This window comes from Solanum dulcamara, chromosome 11, assembly GCF_947179165.1.
Source record: "Solanum dulcamara chromosome 11, daSolDulc1.2, whole genome shotgun sequence".
Taxonomy (NCBI): Eukaryota; Viridiplantae; Streptophyta; class Magnoliopsida; order Solanales; family Solanaceae; genus Solanum; species Solanum dulcamara.
The window spans coordinates 54,433,166-54,458,813 of record NC_077247.1 but is presented as its reverse complement, the minus strand read 5'-3'; the positions used below and the strand labels follow the sequence as shown (position 1 = coordinate 54,458,813).

The window sequence follows — 25,648 nt, the reverse complement described above, 5'->3', positions numbered from 1 at the left end:
AATTCCAAAACATATAGAGTACAAAAAAAGCACTATGTTCATAGACCAGTAATGAAAGACAATCATCAACACTTAACAGTGAATTAATAAAAAAGAGATAATACTTTTAATTATACCAAATACACCATAAGCGAATATAAATACAACCATATCAAACAATTGTAGAATACGTTATCAAGATCATAATTACAAAATGACACAAAGAGATGTCTTAATATATAAAATAAACAAAGATTAACTTACATCTTATGTTTGGAGTTCTAAAAATCATTAGAGATTTTGCATAGTTACCTTGAAATGATTAGCCTTACAAAAAATGAGTCTCAAACATCCAATTTCTTTAATTGTTTCGTACAATTTCTAATCTTGAATTAGCAAATAAACTAATTATCATTGAGATCTGAGGCTCTTCTTTCATGAATTCTAAGATATGTCCCTAATTGGATACTATTAAAGAATTTATGTAACCACGCATGTAAAGTTTATATACTTAATTGTACGTCCACCAAAGAATCTATCTACATATAGCAATAAAATTGAATTAACACCATACATTATAGCATATCCACAAGCATTAAAATGTAAAAAATAAATTATAGAAATTCAGGAATTGTATAACTCAAACATGCAAAAATAATTCTTAAAGAAAAATCACGTAACTATAAATTCAACTAATTGTTGGATAAAAACTCAAGCTTGCACGACTAAGACGGTTCTCCTGTTGCTTAAGAAGGAAAATGTATCAAAATTCTTTTATTTTTCAAATATCATATTCAATTCTGAAATCAGCAGTGAATTAGGCAATTCATGCAACAAGCAAATCTGCAATTTTTTCAAAAAAAAATATTTAAAGTTAGAACTCTCAAAATTTGAGAGGTAATTCAAATTTATCAAACTTGAAAATGTTCAATAGAATTCAGATCGAGTGTCATTTACTTAACCTATTACGAATTTATTTTTGAAGGCAATTAAGAAAATCAAACCCCATGACTTTACTTTTAAGAGGGGGGATAACTAATGTTACCAGATAAATAGAGGTGTATGTTCATTTTATTTGAATTTTCAAGCAACTATTTCCACATAAAAACTAAACCAAGCAAAGTGTTCACGAAATACCGACCAAGTCTATTGCTTATATATATTTCTTGCTTATATAAAGAGATATGCTGGAGGAACATAGTAGAAATGTGAATAATATATTTTGATACATGTACAAATCTGTATTCAGAATTAATCAAAAGAAAAGTGATTGCAGTATAAATTCCATAAAAGCACTAATGTATGAAATCTCTACACTAAGCTACTAAAATAGCTACAGATGGCCAGTAAATCAGAAAGTATACCACCCACCTGATTCAGTGTGGTTTTCGCTCCTTTCATTCAATGTTAGAGAATACTGAGGATTTCTCCATACATGTAAAAATCACCCATATGACATTCAAACAAGATAGGACACGCTATGTCAATCAATTTAAATAATAACATAATAAATGAATTCATGAGGGAAGGCAAACTCATTTAAGCACAAAAGAATATAATGATTATGCATGCAATATAGTGATTTAAATACTGGATAAATAGAAAAGGAACAACATTATTTCTTGAACCTCAACATTCATCACTACAAAACACTAATATTTATCAATAAAACTAAGAAAGGTAAAGACCATCAATGTAACTTTTTAAAGAAACTAAATCCTTTTAAGCTCCAAATGAAAAGCATAGTAACTGCTAGCTTTTATAATAAAGCAAATTGCATCTAAGCTCGCAAACTTCCAAAAACTCTAGAATTTAAACCAAACAGACACATATACATCAACTTTCAACATCATCAAAAATCACCTTGTTCGTCCGTTTTATCTTTATACATACATTTTTGTAAAGATTACTTCAATTTGAACGATGAAGTTATCATTTTGGTCAGAAACAAGTGTAGGAACTTCCTATTACGTTATCAGAGTTAGAAAATAGAACCGTAATGTTAAAAAGTCAATTTTTAAAACTGAAAACAAATGTCACCTAAGTAGTTTACCTTAAAACTTGGCGCTGAATGAATTCCACATAGCAATGATCAAATAGAGTGGCTTGAAGTATAAGCAACTATACATTTGTCTTCATCTTTGTTGTTGCTGTAAGGGGAAATTGAAATGGAAAACTAATATAAGAAGTGAATAACAGTAGTTTGTCTAAAGATAACGTATAAAGGAAAAAAAAAGCGTATAAAAGCACAATCTTCCAGAATTCCATTGGCAGCCTTCGGCTTCATCTCCTCCGGTTCTTGCTGATGTATAATCAAAAGAGAAATGAGAGGAGTGGAATAAATTAAAATGAGGCGTTAATTGGAGGAAGGAGTAACGTTAAAACAAGAGAGTTAGTTAAGTGGGTTGCAAATACATTATTCAGAGAACAACATGACACGACATTTAAGCAAAGAACATAAGCAAGATTAGAGTTAATTAAATGGAGTGAAATATGAGATTTGGTTACTGTCAATGTACAAACCTGTTAAAAAAATTCTATCAGATCCACATCAGTTAGATTAACCCTTAAAATACACGGAACCTGCATTATCAAGAAAACAACCATTTTCTTATTAAACACATGCAAAAAAATCTTCTTAGCTAGTGCAATATTTCCTAAAACATGAATAAGGTCATGAATAGTTTTCCAAAATAAGTTAGAAGCTATTCGAGTTTCAACCATAAATCAAAAAGAGAGAACCTCTAGCATTGTCTTATTATTGATGGTATTCGAACAAAAAAAAATCCTCAGAAGTAACAATTCATAATTCACTCGCAATAATCAACCCAATTAGTCCCTCACCCATAAATAAGAGATGTGAGTTAGTTTTTCAGAAAACAACCCAAACTAATTCTCACAAGGCAAGCCCTAACACAAACTCAATTCTACAAAAGTAAATCCAAAGACCCACACTCGTTTCCCAACCCATAAACAATTAAAAAATAAATGCCAACAAAAAATCTCACCTTATACCATAGAGGTCTTTGAAGGCTCCAAAGTCAAATCATATAAAGATCTTGGGCAGTATAGGTTCAACAAAAACAGTGGATATATCAGAGAGATCTCTTCGCTGGTCAATGTCAGAAGACTGTCAAAACTCATTGTTATGTTATTAAGTAATTTATGTATTGGTCCTTTGGAAGCAAATCTTGAATTGATATCTGCATTACAAAGGTCAAGGAAAACAAAAACACCGTAAAAAACAAGCATCCAATATAGTAAATGCTAACCAAAGATAAGTTTACAGTTTTGTTTGTTCAGGAAGATATACTGAAATAATTGGATACAAAAATATTGAAGGATCTGCAAATTAAACAGTAGTTATTAGGGAAAGAAAGTGTAGAAAAGATAACTTGTCACATATCCAATCCATCAATTTTGGGCCTGTATACTTTTCACTGTGTAAACATCAAGACCTGAGATGTATCCTGAGAGTTTTAATGAACCATCCCTTGCATTCAATTTGTTAAGGGAACTCAGATGAATCCCAAAAACACTGGACAATAGATTTAAACTAACAGATGATGAGATGATTGACCCACAAAACATTAACAAAATCAGAAATAAAAATATAATCCCTCATTCTCGTACATGGCACAATTTTAACTTTTAAGAAACAATAAAAATCAAAAAGTTCAGACCATGTAAAAGAGACTAACCAATGAGGGTGTTTAAGAAAGCCTGTCCAATTGAGTCTCTTCATTCATATACTACAAATCACAACTTCTTTTAATTAAACTACTTAATTTTTTTTATATATATATATATATATATATGTTATCTATCTCTCTCTCTCCTCTCTGGCTCCATGGATATATATATATATATATATATATATATATATATATATATATATATCCCCCTCCCCCTTTTTTGGGGACGCAATACAGGTAAAGAAAGTATTTTATTGCAAATGAAGCACCAGAAATGCGATGTACATGAACATCTTATAATAAAAGCAAAAACAAAATGTCAGCATCAATATTTTGTGTTGTGAACAGCCAAACCACTTTTCCTAATTACAAGTAAAACCGCAAAATAATAAATAAAAGAACATCTGTAAAAAGATACTAATGAACACAAACAGTCAAACAACCTATCAGTTGAGTAATGCATGCAATCCCATTCCAAGTTATGAACATCATAGTTGTCAGGCAAAACAAATTATGGACAGCAGCATCAATACAATAAAAAAGATGATGTCAGTCCAACATTCTGCAAAAAGATTACCACATCTTTTTCCCATCAGCACCAGTCCATCTCGTGAGACACCAGATCCTTCAAAAGAAGGTACAACTTCAGGTGATGAAGTAAAATAATAAAATCGAGCATAACTTTCTGCACATCAATAAGCATTAGATCCATGTCAAAGAAACTAATACTTACCATTGTCATCCACCTTAATATAGAAGGTCTCAATGCTGATAGCAACAGATACCCGGCAGAAAGTGGAAACTAGATTAAAGTTCAAACTAGGAGCATCATACTAAGAGGAGAAAAAACAGCATCAATTTTCATATAAAGCATGTGCCCTCATCATCAGAAGTAGCAAACAACGGAACATAAGAATTCATTGAAGAGCCTCACCGGTTACTGCCGTTTGTGAGGAGGGATAATATCTTGGAGGAAAAGGATGGGGGGAATATGTAGCTAAGCACAAGTTATTAATTCTTGAAATCATCTGTATTGACAAGGTAACCGTGAACGATGATGAGCGTGCAGAATGTATTTGGATAAAGGTCACCGATCTAAAAGGCAAATTACATATTCAGCTTGTCAATAACTCCTATTACTATGAAATCACTGATGAGAAAAGAACCACTAAACCCCAAAAGAGACCAGTACTATTATACAAGGCGACGGAGGATAGTTCAGCACCTGCTGTGAAGAATGGTTCAACACCTGATTCTACTACACCTACTGGCAAAAGTAACAACAAAGGCAAAAGTGTAGCCATTCAAGAATAACAAGTAAAACCACAAAATAAGAAATAAAAATAGACTAACCAATGAGGGTGTTTAAGAAAGCCTGTCCAATTGAGTGTCTTCATTCATATACTACAAATCACAACTTCTTTTAATTAAACTACTTAATTTTTTTTAGAGTTGTGCGAGTGGGGACTTCCATTCAATATCTAGTAAATTCATAAAGATTATAGACACTTGAAAGGGTAAATTACACCTTGGTGGCACCAGCATCTAGACTGTGTGAACTCCAAATAGCCTCAGACATTCGCTTAATGCTCCCCATCTTTTCTTTTAAAAGCTTGCATGCAAGAATTCCACAAAATCTTACAATATCAAGTTCTCTATTTTTCCTTCTTTCTTTTTTAATGGATGGAAGAATACCAAGATAATGGGAAGAGTAGTAGTATTACTTGAGCAGATAGAACGGCGGGAAAATTGATTTAGGGCTTAGGGTTTTGATCGGACAACATAATTCTTGAACATCCTTAACACAAGCTTTTAAGAATACCAATCGCTTAATGTTCTTGATTTTTCTTAAAAAGAATGCATGCAAAGAATTCCAAGATTTCTTGAATTTCCTTTATATGTGCAATGCCAATAATTAGCAAGAAAATGGGAAGAGCAGTAGCATTACTTGAGCAGATGATCACCGGGAAAATTGATTTAGGGCTTTGATCGGACATCGTCACCGGAACAGTTAAGATCAGCAATCCGGTGGCGTACTCTAAGATGCGCCGGTAGCGTACGACTTCGTAATATGATGGTGGGGAGTTCTAAAGTGCCCAGGTGGTGTCTCTTTTATAGTTTTTGAACTAGTTAATACAAGCGGAAAAATATATTATTTTTTGTAAAATTTATTCTATTACTTATTTATTTTTTGGAAAAGGGTGAAAATTACCCTCGAACTATTCGAAATAGTTTAAATATATCCTTCAACTATTTTTGGGATCAAATATATCCTCATCGTTATCAAAAGAGACCATAAATACCCTTCCACTTAACAATTGGCCGTTAAAGCTGACGTGGCAGTGCCACATGGAAAAACAAATATCCACATTAACGGCCACTTCAGTTTCTCTCCCTCTTCCTCTTTACTTCAGGGGTATTTTTGACCCTTTTTTTTATATATTTTTTTTTAATTTCCTACACCACCACATACCCCTTCCCTCCACAACCCCACCCACTTATTTTTTAATATTTAATTATTATTTAAAAATTTCTACAACACCACATACTCCCCCCACCCTCAACCCTCCCCAAAAAATTATTTCTTAAAAATTTAAAATTTTGGAGGATATGGTGGGGTGGGGAGGGAGGGTCATGGGGTGGGTGGTGTAAAAATGCAAAAAAAAAAAAACTTTTTTTAAGAATTTTTTTGGAGTGAGAGGGTGGGGGCTGAATATGTGGTGGTGTAGAAAATTCAAAAAAAAATTAAAAATCTTTAAAAAAAAATCAGGGAGGGTGGGTGGGTGTTGGGGTATGTTGTATTGTAAAAAAAATAATTTAAAATAATAATTAATAATTAAAAAAATATGAGTGGGTTATGGAGGTAGGTGGTATATGGTGGTGTAGAAAATTTAGAAAAAAAAATAAAAAAAAATAAAAAATACTCCTGGACTAATGAGGAAGAAGGAGAGAGGTTGACATGGCCATCCATGTGAATATTTTTTTTCATGTGGCACTGCCACGTTAATTTTAACAGTCAACCGTTAAGTGGCACGATATCTGTGGTCTCTTTTGATAATGGCGAGGATATATATGATCCCAAAAATAGTTGAAGGGTATATCTAAGCTATTTCGAAAGTAATTTTGACCCTTTTTCGTTTATTTTTTAATAAAAAGATTGTATTCCATTGATAATGTGAAATTTTGTCATTATATATAACTTAAATTATTTAATTTTGTGCAAATTTTTATAGGTTGATTGTGATTTGAAATTTTAATCTAGATTATAAATTAATATTTTATACATATTACATAGATTTTTTAAAACTTAAATATAAAATTTAGTCTAAAGTAACCATATTTTAACTTCATAGTCAAACTGTACATCTATTTTTAATAACCGTAATCGCCATTCAAAATATTTAGTATTGTTTTATTGAACTTATAGTAAATTAGTCAGTGCTGCAACAATTTTTTTTTTTTTATTATTGAGTATTACAATCATTTTAAATGATACGTAGTATATATGTAAAACAATTAGTCACTTTTTGAATAGCGAAGTGTTCATAATTCCAAAACATATAGAGTACAAAAAAAGCACTATGTTCATAGACCAGTAATGAAAGACAATCATCAACACTTAACAGTGAATTAATAAAAAAGAGATAATACTTTTAATTATACCAAATACACCATAAGCGAATATAAATACAACCATATCAAACAATTGTAGAATACGTTATCAAGATCATAATTACAAAATGACACAAAGAGATGTCTTAATATATAAAATAAACAAAGATTAACTTACATCTTATGTTTGGAGTTCTAAAAATCATTAGAGATTTTGCATAGTTACCTTGAAATGATTAGCCTTAAAAAAAACGAGTCTGAAACATCCAATTTCTTTAATTGTTTCATACAATTTCTAATCATAAATTAGCAATTAAACTAATTATCATTGAGATCTGAGGCTCTTCTTTCATGAATTCTAAGATGTCCCTAATTGAATATTATTAAAGAATTATGTAACCACGCATGTAAAGTTTATATACTTAATTGTACGTCCACCAAAGAATCTATCTACATATAGCAATAAAATTGAATTAACACCATACATTATAGCATATCCACAAGCATTAAAATACAACAACAACAACAACAAACCCAGTATAATCCCATAATGTGGGGTCTGGGGAGGGTAGAGTGTACGCAGACCTAACCCCCACCTTGAAAGGTAGAGCGGTTGTTTCCGAAAGACCCTCGACTTTAAGAGAGGACAAGATAAAAGGTCAGATAGGGGCAAACATATAGAAAACAAGATGAAAACAGGAATAGCAAAAGGGAAAGTCGTGATAGAGTGGTACGGGAAGAAGGGGGCATAACTACAATAAATAAATAGATAAGATAAGATAGATAAGACAATCAAAGTACAACGGTGCCACAACTATAAACAGCAATACAATGCAGAAATCAAAAGGCAATAAACAATGAGCAGAACTACAACTGCTATGGTGCAAAAGATGAATCACTTAGCCTTTAATCCTAATCTGAGTCCTCCACAAAGGAAATTATAGTGCGCTAATGCGCCTACTAATAGGGTAGGATAACGCGACTATGTACTAGCCTTCTACCCGAATGCGGATCCTCCACACACTCCTATCTAAGGTCAAGTCTTCGGTAAGCTGTAACTGTAAATGTAAAAATAAATTATAGAAATTCAGGAATTGTATTAACTAAAACATGCAGAAATAATTCTTAAAGAAAAATCACTTAAATATAAATTCAACTAATTGTTGGATAAAAACTCAAGCTTGCACGACTAAGACGGTTCTCCTGCTGCTTAAGAAGGAAAATGTATCAAAATTCTTTGATTTTTCAAATATCATATTCAATTTGAAATCAACAGTGAATTAGGCAATTCATGCAACAAGCAAATCTGCAATTTTTTCAAAAAAAAATATTTAAAGTTAGAACTCTAAAAATTTGAGAGGTAATTCAAATTTATCAAACTTGAAAATGTTCAATAGAATTCAGATCGAGTGTCATTTACTTAACCTATTACGAATGTATTTTTGAAGGCAATTAAGAAAATCAAACCCCATGACTTTACTTTTAAGAGGGGGGATAACTAATGTTACCAGATACATAGAGGTGTATGTTCATTTTATTTGAATTTTCAAGCAACTATTTCCACATAGAAACTAAACCAAGCAAAGTGTTCACGAAATACCGACCAAGTCTATTGCTTATATATATCTCTTGCTTATATAAAGAGATATGCTGGAGGAACATAGTAGAAATGTGAATAATATATTTTGATACATGTACAGATCTGTATTCGGAATTAATCAAAAGAAAAGTGATTGCAGTAAATTCCATAAAAGCACTAATGTATGAAATCTCTACACTAAGCTACTAAAATAGCTACAGATGGCCAGTAAATCAGAAAGTATACCACCACCTGATTCAGTGTGGTTTTCGCTCCTTTCATTCAATATTAGAGAATACTGAGGATTTCTCCATACATGTAAAAATCATCCATATTACATTCAAACAAGATAGGACACGATATGTCAATCAATTTAAATAATAACATAATAAATGAATTCATGAGGGAAGGCAAATTCATTTAAGCACAAAAGAATATAATGATTATGCATGGAATATAGTGATTTAAATACTGGATAAATAGAAAAGGAACAACATTATTTCTTGAACCTCAACATTCATCAGTACAAAACACTAATATTTATCAATAAAACTAAGAAAGGTAAAGACCATCAATGTAACTTTTTAAAGAAACTAAATCCTTTTAAGCTCCAAATGAAAAGCATAGTAACTGCTAGCTTTTATAATAAAGCAAATTGCATCTAAGCTCGCAAACTTCCAAAAACTCTAGAATTTAAACCAAACAGACACATATACATCAACTTTCAACATCATCAAAATTCACCTTGTTCGTCCGTTTTATCGTTATACATACATTTTTGTAAGGATTACTTCAATTTGAACAATGAAGTTATCATTTTGGTCTGAAACAATTGTAGGAACTTCCTATTACGTTATCAGAGTTAGAAAATAGAACAGTAATGTAAACCAATCACCTTTTCGGATTATGCGAAAAGTTGAACACTAAGTTAAAAGAGTCAATTTTTAAAACTGAAAACAAATGTCACCTAAGTAGTTTACCTTAAAACTTGGCGCTGAATGAATTCCACATAGCAATGATCAAATAGAGTGGCTTGAAGTATAAGCAACTATACATTTGTCTTCATCTTTGTTGTTGCTGTAAGGGGAAATTGAAATGGAAAACTAATATAAGAAGTGAATAACAGTAGTTTGTCTAAAGATAACGTACAAAGGAAAAAAAAGCGTATAAAAGCACAATCTTCCAGAATTCCATTGGCAGCCTTCGGCTTCATCTCCTCCGGTTCTTATTGATGTATAATCAAAAGAGAAATGAGAGGGGTGGAATAAATTAAAATGAGGCGTTAATTGGAGGAAGGAGTAACGTTAAAACAAGAGAGTTAGTTAAGTGGGTTGCAAATACATTATTCAGAGAACAACAACATGACATGACATTTAAGCAAAGAACATAAAGCAAGATTAGAGTTAATTAAATGGAGTGAAATATGAGATTTGGTTACTGTCAATGTACAAACCTGTTAAAAAAATTCTATCAGATCCACATCAGTTAGATTAACCCCCAAAATACACGAAACCTGCATTATCAAGAAAACAACCATTTTCTTATTAAACACATGCAAAAGAATTTTCTTAGCTAGTGCAGTATTTCCTAAAACATGAATAAGGTCATGAATAGTTTTCCAAAATAAGTTAGAAGCTATTCGAGTTTCAAGCATAAATCAAAAAGAGAGAACCTCTAGCATTGTCTTATTATTGATGGTATTCGAACAAAAAAAATTCCTCAGAAGTAACAATTCATAATTCACTCGCAATAATCAACCCAATTAGTCCCTCACCCATAAATAAGAGATGTGAGATATTTTTTCAGAAAACAACCCAAACTAATTCTCACAAGGCAAGTGTGACACCCGGAATTTTTTTCGCTAAGATTCGAACATTTCTTCACGTGAGTGTAGACTCGGACCGGAGGACTTGAAATTTTTTCACATGAGTTAGGATGAGTTCCTAAGTAATTAAAGAGCGTTAGAAGTGATGTGGGGTCATGAAGGACCCCTAGGACCAAATCAAGCCAAAAGGTTCGTCGTGGCTAAGTTTGAGGAGGAGTTTGCATGAGGAGTTGACTTCTAACGACCCTATCTTTTGATATATGACGATCTGGGTAGCCCACGACCTATTAAATTAAAGGTCGTCGAGTCTTCTTTCCAACGCCACCAAGAATGTGAATTTTGGAGTTCGGGGTTGAGAGATATGACGATCCTAAGACGAGCTAGCACGGCAGGAATTTCATTTTTTGGCCTGAGTTGCAACTGCTGGGGAAATGGCCTTGGCGCTGTAAGGGCGCGACGCGCCACTATCGTGCCTGAAACATGCCTCAGTAGTTTGGTCCCTGGCGCGACGCGCCACTAAAAGTTGTGCAGGGTTTTCAGGCCAAATTTCCAGAACCCAGAAAATATGGCATTGGCGCTATAAGGGCGCGACGCGCCACTATCGCGCCAGAAACATGCCTCAGTAGTTTGGTCTCTGGCGCGGCGCGCCACTGCGAGGTGTGCAGGTTTTAGGCGTAATTGGCCTGGCACTGCAATGGCGCGACGCGCCACTATCGCGCCAGGTGCATTTTTAGCCTATTTTCAGAACTTTTGAAGAGGGGCAATTTGGGAACTTACCCAAATTATATATGTATTGCCTTTGGTCTTTTGGAAACACATTTCTCAGCCTCACTCTCTCTCTAGAAAAGCCCTAGGGGTTCCTCTCTCTCTCTCTTCTTCATCTTCTCCATTTCCAACAAAAAGAGTTCAAGAGTTTCAAGGATTCAAGTCTTCCATTGAAGACCTAACATCAAGTTCCTTCAAAGTCTTCAAACAAGGTATGTAAGGCTAACCTAAAATATGGATTTAGTTCTTCCATATGCCCATAGATGTGTTGGATAGAAGTTGTGAAAGAATTGAACCTTCTAAGAAGGTTTTCTTGAAAGTTTTCCTAAACTATAGAATGTTTTTAAGTACTATTAGTTTATTGATGTTTTTAATGAATTGAGTTACTAAATAGTTATTTTTCATATTATTAACTACAAATGTATCTTTGTATATAGATTTATAGGTATTGACGATATTCTTGAGTTGAGTTTTGTTGAGAGTATGGATTCATGTTTCATTCACATGAACCCAAGATGAGATTTCTTTGGTCATAATTTGTCTTGAGTTGAGGTGGATGGTTTTGTGTATATATGTATTGATTGGAATAAAAAGAATGAATTAGATAGTTAAGAATGTCCTTTTTGCTTCTATAAAATGAACATAGAACTAAAATAAGAATTTTGGAGTAGATGTTTGACGATTGATGTGAATGATGATATATGATGATGATGTGATGATAATGTTTGATGATGATGTGAATGATGATATATGATGATGATGGTTGGTGACGATGTGAACGAAGAGGTGATGTCGATGAGGATGTTGTGTGATGAAGTGGATTGGAGTCTAATGTGATTTTGTGGTATGTGAGGTGCATAATTTGAGTAGATTGGAGTCTTAGAAATATTTTGAAAATAAATGATCTTTTGAGGAGGAGCTTGCAATAAATTATTTGTGAACCTTTTTGCATAAACTATTTATACACTATTTTGAGTCTAAAGAATTATTAGTTTCATCTTTGATTTAGAAAGGAGCTTAAGTATGAGTTGAGTATGAGGAGCCTTTAAATGAGTTGAGTATTTCTACATTAAAGTATCTATTTTGAGTTTGAGTTGAGGAGTTGAAATTATATTTTTATGTACATAACATTTTCTGCATTCATTGAGTTGAGATTGTATAAATTTTTAAAGAGAAGAGTTTGATGATTTGAGATGAGTCGATTTGAAAGAAGGTCCAATTAGACTTGTCATTATGAGTTAATTTGAGTTGAAATGAGAACAAAGTTGATGAGGTGGCAATGTTCCACATGAAACTAGCCGTGAGGGCTTGTTTGAGATGATTGGAGGAGTTTTATGAGCATGGAGTTATGGGAGGAGTATCGAGCACCGAATTGGGCAAGAGTATAGTCCATACTCGAACCCAATACCTATGTTGCCAAACGTAGGGGGGATTGAACCGTTAAAGTCGGATGCTTCCCCGAGAGATTTGATTTGTCCTGACATTATAGGACTTGGTTGGATTGGATCCATGAGTGTTTGATTCGTTCATACCCTGGCAAGGTATGAACGGGCGCGGCAACAACGTCGTTTTGTTGTACCTTTACTGGCTCATAAGTGATGGTTGTCGGTTAAGAGAAACTCCCATTTAGGTCTTGATAGTACTCTGAGTCAGTTGAGTTGAGTGAGTTGCTATATGCTTATGAGTTAGTCCTGTCTAAATTATTTCTTGTTAGACTTAGGACACTTGAGTGAGTTGTTACATATTTATTGAGTTGAGTCCTTTGAGTTGAATTGTAAAGCGTTGCATAATTTAATTTGCATATTTATTGAGTTGAGTCCTTTGAGCTGATTGTTGAGTTGAATGCTGAGTAGATTGTATATGGTCGAATTGGATGAATTGTGATTGGATTGAATAGAATGGTATGTGACTAGATTGGATTTGATTATTGAGTTGATTGTTGAGTTGATTGTGTATATAATCGGAGTGTACATGATTGAAAGGGATCGAATTGTAAATGATTTGATTGAACTGTATTGTGTATGATTGGATTGGACTGTATGGTATATGATTGGTCTTTGTCTAAAAATGTATTATCACTTTAGACTTATGACGCCTTGTTGAGTCTCTCTCATCTTTCTGAATTGAGATATGTGGACCGATGTTATTCTTCCTTGAGGTATGTTTCATTCTGCCATTTTTACATACCAGTACATTCCACGTACTGACGTCCATTTGGACCTGCATCGTTTCATGATGCAGAGACAGGTTTAAGAGATCGTCAATAGGAGCATCATTGGGGATCTATTCGCACTCAGCGTATTGGTGAGTCCTCCCCTACATTCGGAGGACACCGTCTGTGTATTCTTGCATCGAGTTAGCCCTTTTCATTTTGATTTGAGGTAGCCATGAACATGTCATTGGCACCAATTAGATAGTAGTGATAGAGGCTTCATAGACTAGATAGTGATGAGTCGATTGAGTATTTCTATCCTTGAGTATTTTTTGTCAAACTATTTTTAAATGACAAATATTTTAGTTGATCTGTCGGCCCATGGCCTTTATTCTTTGAGTTGGATGGGTTATTTGAGTTGCCCGCTAAATTACTCTTTATTTTTAAACTTTCCGCTGAATGAATGAATGAACGGATGTGTGATCAGGCTATGTGGTTCGCTTGGGAGCCAGAAATGGTTTCTGAGTGCCGGTTACGTCTAGGGTACCCTCCCGGGGCGTGACAGCAAGCCCTAACACAAACTCAATTCTACAAAAGTAAATCCAAAGACCCACACTCGTTTCCCAACCCATAAACAATTAAAAAATAAATGCCAACAAAAAATCTCACCTTGTACCATAGAGACTCCAAAGTCAAATCATATAAAGATCTTGGGCAGTATAAGTCAAATCACAACGGTGAGCTTGAATGAACCATCGATTGCATTCAAATTATTAAGGGAACTCAGATGAATCCCAAACCCACTGGAAAATAGCGGCAATGGGGAAGGTGAAGCACGTGTGAAAAGTAGGTCATACTCACTGCATGCAAATGAACAAAATCTAAGAATCCAGACATGAAATATCCTAAGTTAGCTGGTATAACAGAGACAAACCTTTCAATATCAACAATTTTGAAGGAGACACTGGGATGCACAAGGGCGATTCTTAGCAGAGGTTCTTTCAGAGAATGTGATACCCTCTTTGGGCTTCCAGATTATATACGCAAACCAAATGATCAAACAAGACAGAGCACAGATTTAGAAGTAAACTACGTAAATCAATATTTTTCATTTGTTTGAATTGTGAGAAAAATAGAAGTACTTGGAATGCATTCGCTTCCTTCGAACGGGTTGGTTGAAAAATACATCACAAACAATGAATGCAAAAAGAAAAATCCCAACAAATTTCCTTATTGGCAAACAACAGTCAACTCATGTGTCAAGTAGGCTTATACAGAATTACATGTTGTACCAACCTCTTGTCTACAATCATCAATCCAAGGTACAAACACTTGTCGTCCCGTAAACAATGACAAGAACAAACACCAAGTTAGTAGTTTTATATCTAGACTAATGAATACTACAAACTGAATCTCAAAAGAACTTTACCTTCAAAACCTTACGATATTCATTTGGCCTCCAGTGAGTTTTAGTAACAATTTCCAACAAATAAATGAAAAGGCTCAACATTGGAGGTCCCAAGGTTCAATTTTGTTCAAATCTACAGCACCAACAGCAATAGCAAAGAAATTGATATCGAAAACCAGCTGGCAGTTCCATCTGATGATGCTGATCATCGTCCTTGACAACTCCAAAGTAATTTTCGATAACTACGACACCTCAAGATTTATCCAAATTGTTTTTGTTTATAATCAAGAGTTAATTGCTTCAGCTTTAATACATATACAGTAAGACTTTTTTCATGGCCATCAAGTCCCCAGCTGACTCTGAAACAAAGTTATAGAAATGGATTTTTCGCCAAACAGCTCAAAAAAAACCATGAGCAAGAACACTAAATCAAGAATGGAGAAAATGGAGAAAATGGGGATAAAGATAATCCATGGGAACTAACCTGAAAGATTGGGAAAAAAAGTAACAAGACTACAAGACCATAAATAAAGTTTTTTTTTATGACAAGGAAAACCCGCATCTGCTATCCTTTGGGTGCGCACAGGGTAAACCCAGCTACTATGCAATAGCTCGCAAACCACACAGAGAGGTCCAATGGGGAGACAAACATAGTGATGGGGGCAACAGGTGTCCTTCCAGGTACTTTAGGCTCTCTTATTACAGTTGGTGCTACACCGCCAGTTCAAGGGCCAAGTGTAGGATTTCAGACTCTTGATTCTTCTTCGGTGCTTTCTATTGCACCTCCGATATTTGTATACGACGAGCTCGACCCAGAAGGCAAACCCCTTGCTTTCGCTGGCAAGGGGTTTCGAACTTGAGACTTCTAACATGGAAGTCCCAAGAGCCACCCCGAAGGGTCATAAATAGAGTTTTTTTGTGTGAGATAAAAACGAACTTTAAAGAATTAACTAGGTGGGGTGGGGGAGAAAAAGGTTGTTTAGGCCTTCTTCTCTTTAACTCTTCCTAACCAGGATACAAATATACATCTACCTTTATATATATCATTTGACCAAATACAACTCATCCCTAAAAGTTAAAACCATGCATGTAACAATTTTCAACTACTTTTGTCATTTTTATATATTCACATTCTCTCTTAGAAAATTTGGTTATCCTAGTTCAGCTCCAAACACATTTTCTTCCATATAATTTGTTATCAACCTAGCCAATTGAATGTTTTAAGTTTCGCATGTTCCTCATCACAAGTCAATCAACCGAGCAAAGCTTGGCTTAATTTGAACGTATAATCAAACATAACCCATCAAACACAAAAGAACAGAGTACTGGTTGATAGTTTACCTCAAATTTGGAGAAAATTCCCTACACGTGATTTTCACTCTCCACAATCTCAACAACCACATGGGTACTCCAAGACAGCTCCAAGCAAAAACTAAATGCAGAAATACAACAGGTCAAGCATTTAACACATGGAAAACAAAAGAGGAAAAAAAATCCAAAACTGAAACACATACAAAGAGACGCAAATACATACATATAGAAGAAAAAGCTTACCTTTTGGGCAAGAGGATGCCTGTAGAAACAGGAAAGTCAAGAGAAATTAACGAAAATTCAATCGAGCAAAGAAAAGAAATTATTTAGCGGAGAAAAGTACAGCAATAGAAAAGGCCATGAAAGATGGCGACAGAAAGGGCTGGATGCAAGCTATCCAATATACCCTTAGCTTGAAATTAATTGACCCACAACAACCAATAACAAAGGAAATCGAAAAAATAATCAAACTTTATTAAGCACCGTAACATTATACTCAAATGTTTCTTCCTTCTAATTAGGCCTAAACCCCAAATCTGTATCACTATAAGGCTAAACCCACAACAATCTAAAATGAAATTAACAAACACGGAAAAAATCCGGAAGAATTCTAAACCCAGATCTCTACACTTCTTTTGAAAACGAACAGGAGACGGAAGGTCTGAAGAACAAGAATGTGAAAAATAAATATGGCATAATCCATTGACAAAGAGATATACACATTCCTACGTTTCCTTTAGCATTGAATATGCAAAAAGATAGAAGTGATGGAGAAGATAGAGAGATAATGATGTAGTTATGGTGGTCTATTGAAAATTGAAAACAGAAGTAGAGGAAACAGCTGACGTGCTAGGAGGCCTCATATTGAATATAGCAGCAACATAACACGTGGAGAGCTTGAGTGATAAGACTAAAATACCCTAAAATGAAATTAAATGGACAATAAGCATACATGTTGAAACTAGATCTTTCTAGTATAGTAGAAGATGGAATTTGAAAGAGACTATGTGGTCAAGGAGACTTACAAAGAGACATTGTAATCTCAAATGCTTTCAGGATTAATAAGAATGCATTCTAAGATAATCTTGAAAAGTGCGTGAGAGAGATGAAGCTAATTAACTGAAACACACAGTAGAAAAATTCAGCTCTTATTCACGTCAGGAACAAACAGCAGAAATGGTTTACCTTGTTTTGACTCCCCATCATGTGGACTTGTGCACTCCCCTAGAGTTTGTAACTTGATATTCCAGATGTTAACAAGTTTCATTTTCACACTTGACCTGAAGAGAGAAACATCAGGTCGTGCGAGTTAATAACATATTTGATTGAGATAACACCGGAAAGTGACCTAATCCTCCCAAGAAATTTGATAACTTTACCTTTCATCAGAGAATACACTGTCACCACAACTTGGGTGGAAGATTGATCACACTGATGGGACGACTGCTGAGGAAGCTCTGAGCAAATAGCTTTTGCAGAATGCTGCAGTCTCCATACAGCTCTAGTTTCTGCACGGTGGAAAATAACATTAACTAGTTGCACACATTTTCTGACATCATTGATTATTAATACAAACAAGCACTAAAGGATAATTTACCTGGCATTGGATGAAAGGGCTGCACAGAGCTTCTCGATTTCCAGTTTACACCAACTGTACAATGAGCAAGAGATCGATCAATTGACCGACTTGAACTTTCAATCTGACAGAGGAATCCAGACTCAGGATCATGCTATTCGGAAGCACTTCCCCACAGAATATTATGCGAAGATCGAATCTCTCTCCTAACAGTGCACTCTCTAGTCAGTTTCTTTGGCATCAGCGGGGCAGGAAGCTGAAGTGTAGCTTTGCAACACTGGGCCCTGCACCTCTTTTTCTTGATCTCATAATTCACAGGTATATCTGAAAAGAGGAGTAGGGAATGGAATAGCAATAGACGAGGAGGATACTTCAACAACGATAATCTAGTCAGTTTCTTTGGCTGCGGGGCAGCAAGCTGAAGTGTAGCTTTGCAACACTGGGCCCTGCACCTCTTTTTCTTGATCTCATAATTCACAGGTATATCTGAAAAGAGGAGTAGGGAATGGAATAGCAATAGACGAGGAGGATACTTCAACAACGATAATCTAAAGAGAAAGGAAAGTGACAAAACTACAAGATGGTATAACAGTGAAATGCTTTGCACCATCTGATGCATCAGCAATTCTCTCTTCCACTAACCAACCTTCCACAATTTGTCCCCCCCCCCTACTTCTTTTAAGGAGGCAGGTGGGTGGCTACAGCCTACAGGGAAGAGAATGTGAAGTGGGCAAAGCCACATGTACAAATAACATCAAATACAATGAATCCTAAGTAATGATGTTGCATAAAAATGTTGAGTACAATTGCTCTCACCAACAAAGTTACTTCTAGTCCAGAGATTCGCGACAGTGTCCTCAATAAAGAGAAAGACGGGGCAATCCTACAAGTAACATTAAGAACAAACCAGTCACCATAAGATATTCTAGAAAAACACAACAAAATAACTTTATCAGATTAAGACAATCAGTATCAATTGAGCCAACAAAGCTGCACATCATTTCTAGCAATTTGATTGCACATTAAACATGGAACAAAAAATGAACAAGTGACATGTTCTAATAGACAAACAAGAACCACATCTATCCCCCACCCACCCCACCCACCCTTTTTTTTTCTTTGGGGTGATAAGTCAAACAAAGTGGAAATTCTGAGCTGGTAATAAGAAGCATTTCTAATAAATAGCATAGCATTGAAGTCAATAGCTTCCTTTTCAGTTCATAGAAAAATGTCTACATAATCAGACTATGTAATCAGTTGAAAGAAAATTCAGTAATCCTAAGAAGTGCAACAGTTTTCAAGTTTGATCCAGTCCATAATATGCAGTCGAAAACTAAAAGGAACCAAACGCAGTCCTCTGATTACATGTGCTACCACTTCCTCCACTCATCAAAGAAAAATAAGAAAATTTTGTCACTTCCTCAGAGCCTATTCAAGCGTTTCCTTAATCCCCCCTCATTCTAATTAATAATTTCTACTATTTCTTAAAACTGTTAGAACGTTAATTTTCAAATGACGCTAGTTCCTCTAAAATGTAGATTGTATCTCATACAGGTTAGACCTGCTGGCAGGCAGCCTTAGCAAAAGACCAGCACCATTTACAATCGGTCCTTCTCTCTCTCCGCTGGTGTAAAGGAAGCATACGACACCATAGTTAGAATAGCCAGACAAAAAGGAAACAGAAGAGAAGTGAAAGAAACAGGCGCATATACTGTCTTGGGCTAAAAGTCCTATGCGCAAATGTGTATGTTCCAGCTCAACTTCAGTACAACACTTTGCAAAAAGATTACCATATATTTCTCCCATCAGCACCAGTACATCTCATGAAACACAAAAGAAAGTACAACTTCAGATGATGAAAAAAAATAATAAACTGAGCAGAACTTTCTGCACATTAAAATGCATTAGATCAATGTCAAAGAAACTAATACTTACCATAGTCATCCACCTTAACATAGCAGGTCCCACTGCCTATTGCTCATATACCTGGTGGAAACTGGGTTAAGGTCAAACTAGGAGTACACTACATATAAGATAACAAACATAAAAAGAACAGTCATATGAGGAAGTAAATCTCATGGAAAAAGAAATAGAGTTGTGATATCAGAATATTCAATTGGAAAAACATTTATTTATTATACTAGAATGGAGCATCATACTAAGAGGAGAAAAGGTATATCAATTTTCATATAAAGCATATGCCCTCGTCATCAGAGGTAGCAAACAAAGGAACATAAGAATTCATTGAAGAGCCTCAACGATCACTGCCTTTTGTGCAACTAGTCTAAGTGATGAAAATTGCATAAAAGCACAACTTGCCGTATTCTCAGCAGCCCACCTCTATTGATCCTCAAACCATTAACAAAATCAGAAATAAAAATATAATTCCCCATTCTCTTACATGGCACAATTTTCAACTTTTAAGAAACAATAGAAATCAAAAAGTCTAGACCATGTAAAAGAAACTAACCAGTGAGAGTGTTTACGAAAGTCTGTCCAATTGAGTGTCTTCATTCATATACTACAAATCACAACTTCTTTTAATTAAACTACTTAATTTTTTTAGAGTTGTGCGAGTGGAACTTCCATTCAATAATACCTAGGTGTTTTGAAATATTTTTTACACAAAACAATCCAAACCATTTCTCACAAAAAAGACCTAACACAAACTCAATTCTACAAAAATAAATCCAAAGACACACACTCATTTCCCAACCCCCAAAAAATTAAATAATAAATACCAACAAAAAAATCTCACTTTAAACTCCAAAGAGGTCATTGAAGGCTCCAAAGTCAATATGTAAATATCTTGGGCAGTTTAGGTTCAACAAAACAGTGGATATATCTGAGATCGACTTCGCTGCTCATCGCTATGTTATTAAGTAATTTATGTATTGGTCTTTTGGAAATAAATCTTGAATTGATATCTGCATTACGAAGGTCAAGGAAAACAGAAACACCGTAGAAAAGAAGCATCCGATATAGTAAATGCTAACCAAAGATTAGTTTTTCGTTTTCTTTGTTCCAATGTTGTCAAAGGCGCGCTGTAAGCACGCTTAAGCCCTGAAGCGAGGCTCAAAACATGTTAAACGCTTCGCCTCGCTTTATGTGCGCTTCAGTGTGGTCATCAAGGTTCTAAGGCAAACTTTTCCTTGCCAATGAGCCTCTTTTGAAGAAGTGACACTAAACAATTGATATTTCACTTTATCATTCTTTTTTTTCAATTTCTTGGCCATATATTTGTCATTCTTGTTTATAATTATTGGTCTTCGACTAAACATATATATTTGTATCTTTTTCTCCCTTTGCGCCTTTTTTCATTAAAGCCCACACTTTATTTGTGCTCTGTGCTTAAAGCCCCAATGAACCTTAGAGCTTTTTTGGGCTTTTCGCATTTGATAACACTGCGTTGTTCAGGAAAATAAACTGAAATAAGTGAATACAGAACTATTGAAGGACCTACAAATAAACAGTGGTTGTTAGGGAAACAAAGAGTAGAATAGATAACTTGATCACATCTCTTACCCATCAATTTGACTTGTATACCTCCACTGTGTAAACATCAGGACTTGTATACCCATCAATTTGGGCCTGTGTAAACATCAGGACCTGAGATGTATCCTGAGAACTTCAATGAACCATCGCTTCCATTCAAATTCTTAAGGATGAATCCCAAACCCACTAGACAATAGAGGCAACAGAGAAGGAGAAGCACATGTTCAAAGCTGGTAATCCACACTACATGCAAATGAACAAAATCTAAGAAACCATACAGGAAATATCTTTAAGTTAGCTGGTGTAACAAAGACGGACCTTTGAAAATCAACAATTTTGAAGGAGCCACTGGGATGCACAAGGAGTATTCTTAGCAGAGACTCTTTCAGAGAATGCAAGACCCTCTTTGGGCTTCCATATTATATATGCAAACCAAAAGATCAATCAGGAAAGAATACACCTTAAGAAGTATGTAAATCAAAATTATTTATTTGTTTGAATTTTGAGAAAACTAGAAGTACTTGGGAGTGTATTTGCTTCCTTCGAACTGGTTGGTTGTAAAATACATCACGAACAATGACTGTAAAGAGAAAATCCCAAGAAATTTTCTTATAAGCAAACAACATCAACTCATGTATCAGGTAGGTAGGGCTTATAAAGGATTACCTGTTGTACCAACATTTTGTCTACAATCATCAATTCCAAAAACAAGGACCAACTTAGTAGTTTTATACTTATCCTAATGGATACTACCAACTAAAACTCAAAAGGACTTTATCTTCAAAACCTTACGATATCCATTTGGCCTCCCGTGAGTTTTAGTAACAATTTCCAACAAGGAAACGTCAGAAACAGAGCTCAGAGCATCTCCTCCAAAGCCCAAGCTTGCTGGGAAAGCGTACATATAATCTGAATGGTTCTATTTTGATATAGCTGGTGTAAAGCAAGCATACCAAACCATAGTTCCAGACAAAAAGGAAGCACAACAGAATATGAAAGAAACAGGCACATATACTGTCTCCATAAGCTGGGCTAAAAGTACCTAAGCACCAATAAGTATGTTCCAACTCAACTTCAGCTAGAACAAATAATCAAAACATTTCTACATGCAATAGTGATCAACAAAAAATATATTTCATCTCTCTCTCTCTCACTCTCTCTGGCTCCATATATATATATATATATATATATATATATATATATATATATATATATATATCCTCCCTTTTTATGGGGGACGCGATACAGGTAAAGAAAGTATTTTATTGCAAATGAAGCACCAGAAATGCGATGTTCTTATAATAAAAGCAAAAAAAAAATTGTCAGCATCAATATTTTGTGTTGTGAACAGCCAAACCACTTTTCTCATTTACAAGTAAAACTGCAAAATAATAAATAAAAGAACATCTGTAAAAAGATACTAATGAACACAAACAGTCAAACAACCTATCAGTTGAGTAATGCATGCAATCCCATTCCAAGTTATGAACATCATAGTTGTCGGCAAAACAAATTATGGACAGCAGCATCAATACAATAAAAAAGATGATGTCAGTCCAACATTTTGCAAAAAGATTACCATATCTTTTTCCCATCAGCACCAGTCCATCTTGTGAGACACCAGATCCTTCAAAAGAAGGTACAACTTCAGGTGATGAAGTAAAATAATAAAATTGAGCATAACTTTCTGCACATCAATATGCATTAGATCCATGAGAAAAGAAACTAATACTTACCATTGTCATCCACCTTAATATAGAAGGTCCCAATGCCGATAGCAACAGATACCTGGCAGAAAGTGGAAACTAGATTAAAGTTCAAACTAGGAGCATCATACTAAGAGGAGAAAAAACAGCATCAATTTTCATATAAAGCATGTGCCCTCATCATCAGAAGTAGCAAACAAAGGAACATAAGAATTCATTGAAGAGCCTCACCGGTTACTGCCGTTTGTGAGGAGGGATAATACCTTGGAGGAAAAGGATGGGGGGAATATGTAGCTAAGCACAAGTTATTAATTCTTGAAATCATCTGTATTGACAAGGTAACCGTGAACGATGATGAGCGTGCAGAATGTATTTGGATAAAGGTCACCGATCTAAAAGGCAAATTACATATTCAGCTTGTCAATAACTCCTATTACTATGAAATCACTGATGAGAAAAGAACCACTAAACCCCAAAAGAGACCAGTACTATTATACAAGGCGACGGAGGATAGTTCAGCACCTGCTGTGAAGAATGGTTCAACACCTGATTCTACTACACCTACTGGCAAAAGTAACAACAAAGGTAAAAGTGTAGCCATTCAAGAATAACAAGTAAAACCACAAAATAAGAAATAAAAAAAACATCTGCAAAAAGATACCAACGAACACAAATGCTCAAACAGCCTATTAGTTGAGTAATGCATGCAATCAACTTTTGCCCAAAATTGATGAGTTCATGAGATCAGAGACCAACTTTTGCCCTACAATGATCAGAGACCAACTTTTATCTATAATTAGCCCTACAATGTAAAAAGACACATTTATCTCTAATTAGCCCTACAAATGATCAGAGACCAACATTTGCCCAAAATTGATGAGTTCATGAGATCCCACTTGACCAATTGGGAGTCATTGACATTCAAGAAAAAACCAATAGGGTCAGTCCGTAAGTCTTATCAAATTTATTTGACAGAAAAAGTCTCTGTTTGGACTCTGTTCTAATCTGAGTTTTCCCATAGATGGCATTTCTATCATCATTGAAGCAAATTCCTGGGATTGAATCTAGCTCTTTAGCTCAAGAATTCATGCCTAAATTCTTCAAGTTAGTACTAGGCACACTTTCACCACCTATCAACCTTCCCAACACCAACTATCATTGCGGATTACAGTACAATTTCGTGATGCTATCAGTATGATTTAACATGTTATATGCTTTCAGAGCGTATCTAAATAATTAAGATAAATGTCTTTCAGGCAAGGAGAATTATTGTGAACCTACTAAGAACACTCATAGAAGAGAGAAGGGCTTCGAAGCAAATTCAACACGATATGATTGGTTACCAGATGAATGAAGAAGCAAATAGATTCAAATTAACAGATGATGAGATGATTGATCCACAAAACATAACAAAATCAGAAACAAAAATATAATTCCTCATTCTCGTACATGGCACAATTTTAACTTTTAAGAAACAATAAAAATCAAAAAGTCCAGACCATGTAAAAGAAACTAACCAGTGAGGGTGTTTACGAAAGTCTGTCCAATTGAGTGTGCGATAAAGAATATTGAAACTTTGAAAGGGTAAATTACACCTTGGGGACACCAGCATCGAAACTGTGCGAAATCTTACAAGATAACCCCTGACTGAATTGAACTCCAAATAGCCTCAGACATTCGCTTAATGCTCCCCATCTCCCTAAAAAAGTAAAAAACAAATTCTTGAACATCCTTAACATACAACATGATTTTTTTTTAGAAGACTTCTTGAATTTTCTTGATATGTTCCATGACAGTAAACATGTAACTTCAAAACGCCATGAATTTTCCTTCCTTCTTTTTTAATGGACGGAAGAATACCAAGATAATGGGAAGATCAGTAGAGAGCAGATAGAACGGCGGGAAAATTGATTTAGGGTTTAGGGTTTTGATCGGACAACATAATTCTTGAACATCCTTAACACATGCTTTTAAGAATACCAATCGCTTAATGTTGTTGATTTTTTCTTAAAAAGAATGCATGCAAGAATTCCAAGATTTCTTGAATTCCTTAAAATATGCCAAGAATCAGCAAGATAATGGGAAGAACAGCAGCATTACTTGAGAAGATGATCACCGGGAAAATTGATTTAGGGCTTTGATCGGACATCGTCACCGGAACAGTTAAGATCAGCAATCCGGTAGCGTATGGCTTCCGTAATATGATGGTGGTGAGTTATAAAGTGAGCAGGTGGTGTCTTTTTTATAGATTTTGAATTTTGAACTAGTTAATACACGCGGAAAAAAAAACAGTTAATACAAAATATAATATTTTTTTGTAAGTTTTTATTCTAAGTACTTATTTATTAAAAAAAAATAAGAAGAGTTTATTGCATTAATGTGAAATTTTTATTCTAGTATTTTTTAATTTTTTTTAGTTTTTGAACTAGTTAACACATGTAGAAAAAATAAAAAACTAGTCAATACAAAATATATTATTTTTTGTAAAATTTATTCTGGTACTTATTTATTTTTTTAATAAGAAGAGTCTATTCCATTGATAATG

General features: G+C 34.6%; 4 long non-coding RNA genes across 8 annotated transcripts; all 4 read right to left on the bottom strand.

Annotated features, from left to right (window-relative positions):
* Positions 1-574: 574 nt before the first annotated feature.
* LOC129872994 (uncharacterized) lies at positions 575-3,185 on the bottom strand. Of its 2 annotated transcripts, none has more exons than XR_008762628.1 (4): positions 2,988-3,185; positions 2,503-2,562; positions 2,033-2,281; positions 575-822 (listed from the first exon to the last, which is right to left on the bottom strand). It is a non-coding gene; the product is annotated as an uncharacterized LOC129872994 (long non-coding RNA). The 2 variants fall into 2 exon arrangements; XR_008762629.1 differs by having other exon boundaries at positions 2,033-2,129.
* Positions 3,186-3,987: 802 nt separating this feature from the next.
* On the bottom strand, positions 3,988-25,351 carry LOC129872995 (uncharacterized). Of its 3 annotated transcripts, XR_008762632.1 has the most exons (5): positions 25,204-25,351; positions 24,621-24,802; positions 23,335-23,667; positions 23,134-23,185; positions 3,988-4,299 (listed from the first exon to the last, which is right to left on the bottom strand). It is a non-coding gene; the product is annotated as an uncharacterized LOC129872995 (long non-coding RNA). The 3 variants fall into 3 exon arrangements; XR_008762630.1 differs by lacking the exon at positions 23,335-23,667 and having other exon boundaries at positions 3,996-4,299; XR_008762631.1 differs by lacking the exons at positions 3,988-4,299; positions 23,134-23,185 and having other exon boundaries at positions 23,192-23,667.
* Positions 8,145-21,716, bottom strand: LOC129872993 (uncharacterized). 2 transcript variants are annotated; one of them, XR_008762626.1, is made up of 16 exons: positions 21,449-21,716; positions 21,346-21,361; positions 20,661-20,829; positions 19,838-19,898; positions 19,693-19,722; positions 19,464-19,526; positions 18,719-18,785; positions 17,924-18,388; positions 17,706-17,834; positions 17,512-17,606; positions 14,904-16,588; positions 14,542-14,634; positions 14,277-14,467; positions 10,319-10,378; positions 9,846-9,942; positions 8,145-8,344 (listed from the first exon to the last, which is right to left on the bottom strand). It is a non-coding gene; the product is annotated as an uncharacterized LOC129872993 (long non-coding RNA). The 2 variants fall into 2 exon arrangements; XR_008762627.1 differs by lacking the exons at positions 19,464-19,526; positions 19,693-19,722; positions 20,661-20,829; positions 21,346-21,361 and having other exon boundaries at positions 19,838-19,888; positions 21,428-21,715.
* Positions 21,722-22,103, bottom strand: LOC129872996 (uncharacterized). Its single transcript, XR_008762633.1, has 3 exons — positions 22,064-22,103; positions 21,919-21,977; positions 21,722-21,808 (listed from the first exon to the last, which is right to left on the bottom strand). It is a non-coding gene; the product is annotated as an uncharacterized LOC129872996 (long non-coding RNA).
* Positions 25,352-25,648: the final 297 nt, after the last annotated feature.